A 13,064-nucleotide genomic window follows, 5' to 3' on the forward strand; every position below is an offset into this window, starting at 1 on the left:
TTGATCTGTAGTTTGATGTCTTTTTTTATTTTTAGAAATTTATCATCCATGAACTCTTCCAGTATTTCTTCTGTCCTGTTTTCTCCCTCTTCACTTTCTAGGCTTCCAGTATTTGTAGATTAAACATTCATTATTGTCTCACAGATCTTGAATTCTCTTTTTTTTTAATTCTTTTTTTATCATCATGTTCCATTTAGCTAATTTTTTTCTTTTTTTTTAAGTTGGTCCAATTTTATTGAAGTCTTTTACAGAAGACAATTCAAATAGGAACCACTGTTGTGGTTTTAAGGCCTATAGAAATCTGAATTATGTTTTACTGCAAAATATATAATATATTAATTCAAACTACAGTGTAAAAAGATTGTGATAATGAATTATATGTCCTCATTAACTTAGATATTTACAAATATTTTCCTAAATACTTACAACTAATTTAGATATCTTTTAAAGTTCAAATAGCTAGTTCAAATTTGAGAAAACATATACTTACTGTAACTTGAAAGATGTTCATATTGAGATACTTCAGCCCCAACTTCACAAGCTACCAGAAATTAAGAGGTACTTTGTTGGGCTTCCCTGGTGGCGCAGTGGCTGAGAGTCTGCCTCCGATGCAGGGGACACAGGTTCGTGCCCCAGTCCGGGAAGATCCCACATGCCGTGGAGCGGCTAGGCAGGCTGAGCCTGTGTGTCCGGAGCCTGTGCTCTGCAATGGGATGAGGCCACAACAGAGAGAGGCCCGCATAAAGATACTTTGTTGCTAGATGAAAAAATTTCACTTTTGTCAGGGAAAATTATACTAGACTACCAGTTTAAAATGAGTAATAGTTCACATAATATTAGAGAAATTCTCTCTTGCCTTACAAATGCAAAATAAATCCTCTAGACTCCCTTTTCTGTAGAGACCACCAGCTCACTATCCAGGCTCTGAAACTTAGCACAATTAGGGAAAAAACAAGACAGTCTTCAGTATGACAATTAGCCAAAACCTTTCCCCAGGGAAATATTTCTGATTTTGTTTTTGTTAAGCATTGTCTTGATCTTTAAGTTATTTTTTAAAAACAAAACAAAAAAACCCACTCAATTCCCCAGATCAGTTTGAAAATGAAAAAAAAATAGATCTGATGGCTCTCACAGCAGCCTTCATCATGTCAAGGCAATGTTTTAACTCACATCTCCTGATATTTCCTCCCCATTTCCTACTGACAGCTTCCCCCTTGCCCTTAGAGTAGTTGAGGTTCCCTGTAATACAGACCCTTGGGTTTTTTAGTGTTAGCTAAAACACATATTTTGAAAAATGTGTTTAGTAAATACCCTTCAAGTCCTGACCTAATTTCCTGATATATAAAGCATATAAGAGGTGGTGTCCCCTGCGACTGTCTAAGGCTTACTTTTGCACCAACTATTTAGGAAGTTCCCTTGACTCTTAAGTTTTCCTTTTGAGATTAAAATTCAACATAGAAAAAAATTCAGTTATCCAACATCTATTCCTAATTTAGAGCAAAGCTACATTACATAGCAAAACTCCACTTACTAAACTTTATCTCATGCAAACTTAAAATTTTAAAAATAGTAATTCCAGGCCCCAAGGTAGACCTACTTAGAAGTAAACATGGTAAACACTTAAAATTTTTTTCCCAATCTTCCTAAAAGAAGTGTGTTTTTGGCTGATAGATCAATATTATACGTCAAGTCTGTTGCTAAGGAACACACTTTTTGACCTGGTAAGTTATTCTGGTAACCTGACACACGACCAAGATGCAAAGACTATAGAATTAAAGGCATTCTTTTGGATTCTGTCCTTTAATAATTTTTAAGAAGAAAACCATGAAGAGGCTTCCAGCTCAGTAGAGACATTGATTAAAGCTTGGTAAAAATGGGAAGGTTCGCAGACCTTGGGTAACGCACATCAAATTCAACAGGCCAAAGGAGTGAGTTTTTCATGATGGGGCTCTCACCACTCACAGGATTGGGCCAGTTTTCCATAGCCTCCTCTCCCAGCATCGTAGTTCTGATGATACTCATCTCGCACCCAGAATGGCCACGGTCATACTGGATGCCCTCCTTTAAGCCTGTGTCCCAATCTGTGCAAATGATCTGGTCATCCAGACACGTTCCATTTATGTACTGCACAGCATTTTCTGCATCTGCTCTTGAACAGTATTCCATAAAGAAGAACCCATATGCTGTTTTCTTCATTTTATCCAGGCCCATGATGATTTTCTTTATGTCACCACTTTTGCTGAAGAGTTCATAGATTTGTTCTTCAGTTGTATAGAAGGAAAGATTTCCAACATACAATGTACAGCTTTTCTTCAATAATTTTTCCTGTTCTTCACTGTCACGCCAGAAGTGCTGGTCCCAGTACTGGCTCAGCTTGACGTAGGAGTTGCTGCACAGTGCCTTCAGGAGGCCACCCAAATAGTGCAGAGAAGTGGCCGAGGGTGCCGCCACTCCAAGAATAATGAAACCATTTAGCTAATTTCTATTGGTCTATTTTCAAGTTTATTGATTCTTTCCTCAACTATGTCGAGTCTATTTATGAGCCCATCCTTCGTCTGTGTTTCTGTTATCTATATTCTAAATAGACTTTAAAATTTATTTCTAATAGTTTTTATTTCTTATAGTTTCTATCACTTTCCTGAAACCTCACAAATGTTCCACTAGAGCCTTTAAGATATAAATCATAGTTATTTTAAATGCCCCCTGTGGTAATTCTAACATCTGTGTCATCTCTGTATCTGTTCTGTTGATTGCTTTGTCTCTAGACAGTGGGTTCCTTTCATTTGAGTCTTTGTGTTACATATTTTTTTGTTGTTGAAAGATGTACTTCTTATGTAATATAGTAGAGATTAGGGTAAATAGTATTTAGGCCAGGAAATAGGCACACTTCTTGTTCTAGGCTGTTTGCACAGGGGACTGAGTCAATATAGTCAGGATTTGAGTTGAGTTTGGGTTTTGTTATTGCTTTGTGGTTACCTTCAATGCACACTATGAACTTCAACTTCCTTTATCATTACCTTGTGCTTAGAGGAAGGACTTGGTATTAATGGATTTCTCTTAATATTTCAATTCTACCCTCAGCTTTTCTACCTCAGTTTTCCCTGTGTGCCACTGCCACAGAGGTGATCTCTCTCCATGATCTTACCTCTCCCCAAGGGCTAGGCTGCTGTAGCTTATTACTTGGTTCATAATAGCCTGGTGGTAGAGGACAGAGGGGGTTCTCTATTTTCTTGTCCAGTCTCAATCTTAGGCAGTGTACCTAGGTCTTTTGGGGTAGAGCTTTCTCAATGATCCTGCTCAATCTCCTTTGGCAGTCAAACTCTGCCTTGGATTCAGTGGATTTTTTTTTTTTTTTTGGAAACCAATTGAACTTGTATTGACACCAACTACATGACTTTTCTCAGTAGCCTTATGGGAATGGATAAAGTGGCTTGACCCAAGATAACACTGATTAGACTTAGCAATGTTACTTTTAAATAAAACCAACCCTATTTTCCCCCCTAAGGTGGCTTAGAGAGTTCATAATGGTCACAAACTAATACTAAAGATAAAACATTTAAAATTTTGATCCAAGCTTTTTCTATCATCCCACACTTGAAAGGTATCTGTTGAACATGAATTTCCCAATCCTAGCATCACTAGCTTACAAACCGTAGGGCTAATAACTCCCTTCTCATTTATCTACTGTTCAATTTCCATTAGTTTCAAGATACACCAGTGTAAATACCATGACTATTTTGCATGAAGTTAAGTATTCTACAGATCCCAGAGTCATGGGATTGAACCAGGAGCTCCCACCTTTTATGGGAACTTCAGAGGTACCATTGAGGCTAAGGCAATTTAATTTAGGTTAACTAGGATCTGTTTCATTTGTAACAGAACCCTCTTGCAACAGGTTTATTCAATTCTCTTAAAAATGGCGGCATTACTTTTCACCTTTCAGAAGCAACAGTTACACAAATGGAATATTAGATTGAGTCTAAAAATGTGGGCCCTAGTCAACTTTCATTATTTTTCTGCATATGATCATGATAAAGGATCAGGACATCCTTCACAATTCCAAGGAAAGTCCAATTTAAAAAGTTTGTCCTTGACAAACTCCATAAAACAGCTACTTCAGAGTAAACCAGCAGAGCATTGCATCACCCAGTAAAGCTGTAGGTTTCATCACATGCACCAACAAATCTACATGACTAGTTTCTGCACTCCTATTTTACAGAATTTATTTTACACCTATTGTACCAAACAGCATTTTAAACACGGACATATCAACTCCCTAATAAAGCAAAAACACAGGCATTTCCCTTATTAGAAACAAGATATACCATCACTTAAAGTCTTCAAACATGACTGGACTTAAACTTTCATAATTTGACGGTGCATTCAATGAGTCAATCTGCAGACAACTAGTTTTAACAGACAAGTTAAAAAACACTTTAAAGTAGACATGAATGTCCTAAACTGTTTATTAGGTAAGAATTTTACAAACAATACTTATATTAGTGGTAGCGGTGGAGCTGGAGAATATTGCTTCTTCTCCAAGCTGTGCAGCGAGAACCACGGATAGTGTGGTGGCACCTGCGGCTCTTTCTGCTTGTGGATGTCAGTCCCCGCAACTCCCTGTGCTTGTGGACTGGTTTGGTGATCCACTGGGTGTCAGGGTTTCTTCTGATAGCTTTATGGAATGGATCAATGAGGATAACCTCAAAGAATTTGTACGTAGAATCTTCACCAACCCAGTAAGAATTCAGGACCCTCAGGGCCCTACAGTGGCGTCCAGCTCACTCCTTAGCAGCAGACTGAAGGCTTCGAGCAAACTTCAGCTGGTTGACACCATGGTGGACAGGCATGCCCTAGGTGGCACCCTTAGGAACTGGGCGTTTGTGGACGCTGCGGCACACGTGAATCCAATATATGACATAACCCTGCTTGGCCTCGTACCCCAGCCTGCGCGACTCTTTGGGCCCAGTGAGGGGCGGGGACCAAGGGGGCCTGGTGCAGTGCGGAGAGCTGGCAGTACTGCCAGCAACGCACCCTGAGCAGAAAGCACATCATGTCTGACTGCTTCCTCCTCCATAACTCCTGGATGTACTTGTAAGCGCCCACCTTGGCTCAGCTGATGGCTGCCGCCAGACCTTGGTGGGTATTGTATAGGAGAGAGTTTCTTCCCTTCTGTTAATCCTGGGAGATCTTTAGTCATCTGGGCACAGGACTGTTTCTTGCTCCACTCTCAGCAGTAGAGGGTTTTTTCCTTTACATTTTCCCCAGTTGCAATGGGTCATCACCCGTGCCCTGGATATTACAGGATTCTCTCTGCTCTTCCAATATCTTAAGTCTCTTCAGCCATAGGGGAATAGGGACTGGATAAGGTTTACACTTTTTTTTTTGGCCATGCCACATAGCATGTGGGATCTTAGTTCCCCCAGCAGGGATCAAACCCTCTCTCCCTGCAGTAGAAGCTCAGAGTCTTAACCACTGGACCACCAGGGAAGTTCCAAGGGTTTGCACAGTGGTGGCCACTTCTCTTCATTCATGCCTCACTGAAGGAGAATTTGCCAGTTTCCTGCTCTGCTTCAGTCATTCTTGTCAGCAGCTGGTGGAGGTTCATGAAGATTCTGTGAGTGTGTGTGAACTCCATGTGTGTCTACTGCTCCTACGGCTTTATCCTCTCATGGTAGTCCACACTCCAACTTTAGTGTTCATTATAAATGTTAGCTGGATTCTTCCTGCAGGCATCTATGTCACCTAGTGTCTTTTTTCCCCCCAGTACTCTGCCATATATGAGTCAGTGCTCATGTCCCATCTCTTCTTGGAAGGGTATGTCTTTTTTTGGGTTTCAGGCTTTTTGGTTGCATTATGACCTCAGGTCTTGAACGGGTGTAAGAAATATCATTATCTGGCATTTTCTTGTTGTTAGGATGGGAGTGAAACTCTTTCCAGCTTTCTACATTCTAGACAGAGGCAAATTCCTGTTTGCTTATTCTCAGGGTGGATTGAATCTTTTCCTTGTCAGAGAGCTATGGCTCCAACAATAGCAAACAAACTTATTTGATTTTGTTTCTGACCTGGGGAATTTCAACTTATGTCTCTAATCCCATTCCCCTTCCTGAGGCTATTATTTAAGAACTTTGCAAAGCCTGCAACTTAAACAGAAACTTCACTGTTCTATATTATGTACAATCTTCAGGAGTGGCAGAAAATACAAATCGAATTCCAAAACTCTATTAGCAAAAGTCTTAGAGACTCCTGTATTTTTATGTCCTAAGACATTGCTATTGACTTTAATGACAATGAGATCAGTTTTTCTTCTGAATTTCACTGACTCTCTTCTCATGTATTACTAACAGGCCAGCCATGCATCTAGGAATATTTTCCCCAATTTTAGAGCCCATCTTATCACAAATAGACATGACCAAGTAGACATGCAGGGAATTCATATAGTACACACAGTCTTATCAGCAACTATGAGTAGCCTTTCCTAAACATCTAAATATTCCTTTTATGACCTAAAACGTGAAGATCTGGCCTTTGGAAGAAATATAAGAGAAAGACAGCTCTTGAACCTTGGTGGAAAAGACCCCATTAGCTAACTAGAATGGTAGTGATATTCCAAAGTGTTGTTCCTTGGATTCATGCCTCTTAATTAAAGAGGCATAAACCATCCTTGAATCACTGCAATACAGTCACTGCAGGAGAACTCAAACTGAAGATTCTTAAGAACCCTCCAAAGTAGAAAGTCTTTGGAAAGAGACACGATTCACCCAAGACTTCCAGATAAAACAGAAGACTACATGAGACATAGACAGCTTCTACCCAAGATCCACTGAACAAGACCATATATTGTCATGTTTTAACCTGCATTCTTTTGATTTTTGTTTTTATAGTTATTGCCTCTTTTGCTGATATAAGGCTACCTTTATCTATGTTCCCTATAAAGCCTCCATTCTTTTTTCTTTTTTAATTAATTTATTAATTTATTTTTGGCTGCATTGGGTCTTCGTTGCTGTGCGCGGGCTTTTTCTAGTTGTGGAGAGCGGGGGCTACTCTTTGTTGTGGTGCACAGGCTTCTCATTGCAGTGGCTTTTCTTGTTGCGGACCATGGGCTCTGGGCATGCAGGCTTCAGTAGTTGCAGCACGTGGGCTCAGTAGTTGTGGCACGTGGGCCCTAGGGCATGTGGGCTCAGTAGTTGTGGCACACGGGCTCTAGGGTGTGCGGGCATCAGTAGTTGTGGCGCACAGGCTCAGTAGTTGTGGTGCATGGGCTTAGTTGCTCTGCAGCATGTGGGATCTTCCTGGACCAGGGATCGAACCTTTGTCCTCTGCATTGGCAGGCAGACTCTTAACCACTGTGCCACCAGGGATATCCCTTTGCTAGTGCTCTTGCTACATGCAAATTTCATTGCCTGGCCCTGGATCATTCTTGATTCATGGAGCCAAAATATTACAACACTATGTGACAATGCCTTAGGGGTATCTTGACTAAAAACAGATCAAAGGGGACTCTTTAAGACTGGTATTGGATTAGTATAGAAAGGGCTACTAGATACTCCTTGCAAACTAATTGGGAACTTGTTATGTTGGTAAACTGATAGTTCCTGGCCTCACACAGAGCCCATTTTGGCCTATTCGTTTCCCTCTCAGAACAAGACGTTGTTAGATAATGTAAATCAAGGAGGAAACTTGGGTTTTGATTGGAGAATTGAAACCCTAACTGCCCAAGGGGAATTCTGGACTGATTTCTTCTCTCTTTCAACATCTTCCCTTCATATTTTATAAGGAGTATAGAAAGTAGGGAAATCTTGTGGCCCAGAGATCTACCAAGGCTATAGATCTCATCCAAGAGGTTCATGAAATTGGACAGGCACTGGTTCAGAATAGAGCATTTTAGATACAATATTGACCTCTTGAAGGGTATATTCTGCTGGTTTTGGAAGAGAATGTTGTATTTATATTCCTGCAGACCTCTTTGGGATCTTTAATATTGTTAAAAAGCTCTAGGAAGCAAACAAAGACATTATGAAATTAAGCAATTTGGCTAATATTCCATACCTGGTTCTATGGACTCTTTATATTGGGGATGAGATCTATTTTCTTAGTTTAATTTGGGTAATATTGGATCCTGGCTGAAAAGTGGACTACAAACTCTGATCATAAATCCTTCTTTTAGTATTTGTTTGTGCTGTGGTGTTCAGATGAGTGGTATTCTGAGTTTAAGTCCCATTGTGTAGTCACTGATCCATCAAATGATCCAACAAATGACCATCCAAAGAACAAATAGAAAAACTTTACACTTAAGGAGGTTGAAAAGACCACCTTAAGAAACATGATCCTCAGTCATGACAACTCAGAGTAGTTAACATCTGGGTTGATCATACTTCCAGATGTTAAGGGCCTAACCCTTCAGCTCAGGCTTATGAATGACCATAACAATGAGAAATGAAACTATCTGTGTATAAACAGTATGTCTTCTACATTAATGTAACTTAACTATTTGTCTTCATCTATATTTATTATTTCAGGAAACTCTTAACCAAGAAGATAAAGACTGCAAATACCTGTATTTCCCATTTTAAGAACTTCCCTAAAAACCCATTTAAATAAACATCTAAGTGTTTAATACATAACATTAAATGATGATTTATTCTCCAAGACTCTTTAAAACCCTTGCCTCAGAACCCTTACCTTGGGCTTCCCTGGTGGGGCAGTGGTTAAGAATCCACCTGCCAATGCAGGGGATATGGGTTCAAGTCCTGGTCCAGGAAGATCCCACATGCCATGGAGCAACTAAGCCCATGTGCCACAACTACTGAACCTGCGCTCTAGAGCCCGCGAGCCACAACTACTGAAGCCCACGCACCACAACTACTGAAGCCCACGCGCCTAGAGCCTGTGCTCCGCAACAAGAGAAGCCACTGCAATGAGAAGCCCATGCACCGCAACGAAGAGTAGCCCCTGCTCGCTGCAACTAGAGAAAGTCCGCCCGCAGCAACGAAGACCCAGCGCGGTCAAAAATAATAAACAAATAAAATAAATACATAAAAATAAAACTTAAAAAAAACCTTACCTTGCTGTATACACCAATCCTAAACTATTATATCATGATCTTTCCCCAATATTAATTAAATCATCCCCTTATTTGAAGACTTGCCTTAAACCAAAACCCCAAACCTCATTAACATTCCAACTTTGCCTTTCCACTTCAGAATACAACTAAGACTGTGTCAGTGTAGTGCTTTCCTTTTACTACAGTAAGCAATAAACTCAGCTTTGCTTTATGAACAGACTATTTCTGCAGTGTTTTGAGGGAGTCAGCATTTGACAATATTTAGCAGCAGGCATAGCATACTTGCCAATCTGAAGACATACTGGCTGTGTCCCTAGAGCAGGCTCCTGGAAGCTCTGGCTGTGCCTGGCAATAACCCTTTAGCTGTTGGATTGTGGAGGAGGTAAGGAAGGCTCTCTCATAGAGGAGGGGGAGGGTGGCCAGGTCTAATGGGTGAAGGAGAGTGCTTAAAGCAGTGTCTGTTTACCAATTAGAAGTTTTTCAATATTTTAAAAATTGGTTAAAACATTGTACTGTCTGTACGGGTGGGTACCAGTTAAAATATTAGTCCTTGGTGAACTGATCATGGTAGACCAGAGGGAAAAAAGATGACTCGTGGAAGCCAATGTGGATAGATGACCATTCAAGGGAACAGATGTCTTTGTCTGTTGAAGGTCTTGCCAAGCTGTAAGCTCCCCCAGAACTTAAAAATAACCCTTTGCAGAGCTAAAAACAACAACAACAACCCTCAGGAAAGTGGGAAATCAAATTGGTGACGATTAGGTTTTTGCCATTTGGTTGAATAGGAATTCAATATAGACATTATATATAGCTCAAAAGAAATAAAGTTACACTTTTTGGGTACTCTTCAGTTTTTGAATTGAGATTCAAAAGTGCTATGTCTACATCTTTATACAAATGGTATTACTACTTCTTTCCATAATGATATGTCTATGATATAACTATCTTCATTCTTTAATATGGTGGCACAGTATTTTATTGTATGAATGCACTGTAATTGAAATAACCACTCCTGTGATGGGCATATATGACAACTGTTATAGTTGTGTTGTCATGATAAACAATGCTGCACTAAAACATCATTTTACATACATCTGAGGGAAAATTCCCAAGGTAGAATTTGAGTCAGATATTACCTAAGTATCTATCAAAAAGTTTGCACCAGTTTACACTACACATCAACATATATAAAAGTAAGGGTTTCCTCTTATTATTACCACCACTTGGTATTGTAAATTTTGATGTATTTGCCAATCTGCTAGGTGGAAAACAATATCCTTTTCAAAACGTTTATTTATTTAAGTAGGAGCAAAGTTGAACATACTTTCATATTTTTAGTGACCATGTGTGTGTATTGCTGCTTGTTCATATCCTTTGCCTACCTTTAAATTTAAATTTAAATTTTCTGTTGTTCATTTTGATGATATTTGAGTTGTCTATTGAGGAATTTATTCTCTAATCTGTTTTTTGTATTAAACGTTTTCTCACACTTTTTTTGGACTTGATTTATGGTAATTTTGATTTGTGGAAGTTTAATATTTATATTCAGTCAGATTGCTAACTTTTTTCTTTTATTTTTCTAGATTCAATATCATACTTACAAAGTATTTTCTACTCCAAAAATATTGTTTTTTGAAACCTCAATCATGTTCTATTATTTTTGTGGATACTTTTTTCTATTTGAATCTTTGATATATTTGAAAGTCATTTTAATGTAATACATGAGGTAGTGATTCAGCTTTATTTTTTTGAAAGGCTCTCACTTTCTACTTGTCCTATATTGAGTTTACTGGGATTGATTGCTTACTTGTTTGGAATCTTTAATGACATTTTCCAAAGGCTTTATTAATGAGAGTGCTTAAAATTCCACTTTACTGGTAGTCTTTAGCAATTCATTCTGCATACTGTTTTCCCACAATTGCTGGCTGACGGCAATGAGAAAAAAAAATTCTATTGAAACTAGAACAGACTGCAGCTGCCTTCACATAGTACGGGAGTGGCATGATTCAAAACCGGAAAGATGGCTCTTTGTTTTAAAAAATATCTTGGCTGACATTTTGGATGGGAAAGGTCTCCTCTCTCTCCATCCACCTCACCCCAGGGCATAGTCCAGAAGCTGTGGGTGAATTGCTTTGCATGAGAAAAGTAAAAGGAAGGGTCAGAGGCTGGCAGCTAGGAGAACCAGAGGCTGGGAAAGGATCTTGGGAGAGAGATGGGAGAAGATGGCAACAAGCCAGAGCCTGAGGGAGAATATGGCCAGCAAGAAACAGCCCACCAGGGAGAATGGGTAGTGGCTTTTTAGATCAGCAATATTTAATATTCCATTTTAAGTTGTTTCTTGCGTTTCGTTAATGCTATCATCTTCTTTTACCCTTCACACCCTACAAAAACCTATTATACACCAGCTTGTATTAGTGGTACTCTGTGGGGAGTGAAGAAAGTGGGGGTGGTATTGCCCACCATGGCAGAGAGAGATGGCAGCAGCTACCAGGATACAGGGGGCTACAGGCTTCAGAATGGACTCACCAGATCAGCCCACCGCATCCCCAACTTCCCTATTCCCAGCACACACAAAGAATGTAAGCTCCACGAGGGCAGGACTTTTTTCTTTTAATCTGTGTTTTTCTTGCTTTATCTCTAGTGCCTAGAATAGAGCTCGACACACAGTAGTCACTCAATAAAAAATTGTTGGAATGAATGAAAATCCCACCAGAGATTCTGTTACCGAGTCCAACCTCACTCTACTCGTTGCATGACAGGCCAATAAGTTGGGAGATGAGGTGTTGAGGCAAGGAATACGACTTTATTCGGAAAGCTGGCAGACTAAGATGGTGAACTAGGGTCCCCAAAAAACCAACTTATCAGGGTCTGGATGTCAGTTTCTTTTTTTTTTTTTTACATCTTTATTGGAGTATAATTGCTTTACAATGGTGTGTTCTGCTTTATAACAAAGTGAATCAGTTATACATATACATATGTTCCCATATCTCTTCCCTCTTGCGTCTCCCTCCCTCCCACCCTCCCTATCCCACCCCTCTAGCTGGTCACAAAGCACCGAGCTGATCTCCCTGTGCTATGTGGCTGCTTCCCACTAGCTATCTATTTTATGTTTGGTAGTGTGTATATGTCCATGCCACTCTCTCGCTTTGTCACAGCTTACCCTTCCCCCTCCGCATATCTTCAAGTCCATTCTCTAGTAGGTCTGTGTCTTTATTCCTGTCTTACCCCTAGGTTCTTCATGACATTTTTTTTCTTAAATTCCATAGATATGTGTTAGCATATGGTATTTGTCTTTCTCTTTCTGACTTACTTCACTCTGTATGACAGACTCTAGGTCCATCCACCTCATTACAAATAGCTCAATTTCGTTTCTTTTTATGGCTGAGTAATATTCCATTGTATATATGTGCCACATCTTCTTTATCCATTTATACCATCAAAGAGGGAGTAAAGTAAAAAGGCAGAATAGAGAGGGAGAGGTGGTGAGGAAGTAAGGTAAAAAGGGCCATCAGTCTTGCAAAACATCTCCTGGAATGGCCAGCATCGGAAGGGGACGTGTTAATTTCTTCTTTTCTGCAGCCATTCACAGGTGGGCAGGGTCAGATTGTCTAACTGTGAGCTGAACAAAGGCACTTTAGTTTAACATTCAGGCAGAGGGACAGGGTTCCCTGAGGCAGGCCATTATGTATGATTATAATAACAAAAGCAATGAAAAGCAAAGGTTAAAGTCAAAGAAACAGATCCAACAGGGAGTCGAAATTGGCTCTTCCCTGTTACAATTCTGGATTGTGTAGTATTTAGAATGAGGGTTTTAGCCAGTGCATTTAGATGTTAAAGAAAAGGTGAACCCAGAATGCTGGACACTTGGGATTCTGACTTTGACTTATCAGCTTGGAATCCTGCCTGCTTTACCTCTGCTTTCTCCTGTGAGATGTCCCTGCGTCACAGATGTCCCCGTGAGATGGATAAGCAATTTGTGACACTGCAGTGACGGAGAAGT

General features: G+C 39.9%; 2 pseudogenes across 2 annotated transcripts; both read right to left on the reverse strand.

Annotated features, from left to right (window-relative positions):
• Window positions 1-1,951: 1,951 nt before the first annotated feature.
• On the reverse strand, window positions 1,952-4,267 carry LOC309802921 (nuclear cap-binding protein subunit 2-like; annotated as a pseudogene). Its single transcript has 2 exons — window positions 4,243-4,267; window positions 1,952-2,450 (listed from the first exon to the last, which is right to left on the reverse strand). The product of its transcript is annotated as a nuclear cap-binding protein subunit 2-like (transcript).
• Window positions 4,268-4,462: 195 nt separating this feature from the next.
• On the reverse strand, window positions 4,463-11,608 carry LOC309802922 (large ribosomal subunit protein eL15-like; annotated as a pseudogene). The gene is made up of 2 exons: window positions 11,591-11,608; window positions 4,463-5,106 (listed from the first exon to the last, which is right to left on the reverse strand). The product of its transcript is annotated as a large ribosomal subunit protein eL15-like (transcript).
• Between the last annotated feature and the right edge of the window lie 1,456 nt (window positions 11,609-13,064).

Source organism: Mesoplodon mirus (genome assembly GCF_964341445.2).
Source record: "Mesoplodon mirus genome assembly, chromosome: 4".
NCBI classification, from domain to species: Eukaryota; Metazoa; Chordata; class Mammalia; order Artiodactyla; family Ziphiidae; genus Mesoplodon; species Mesoplodon mirus.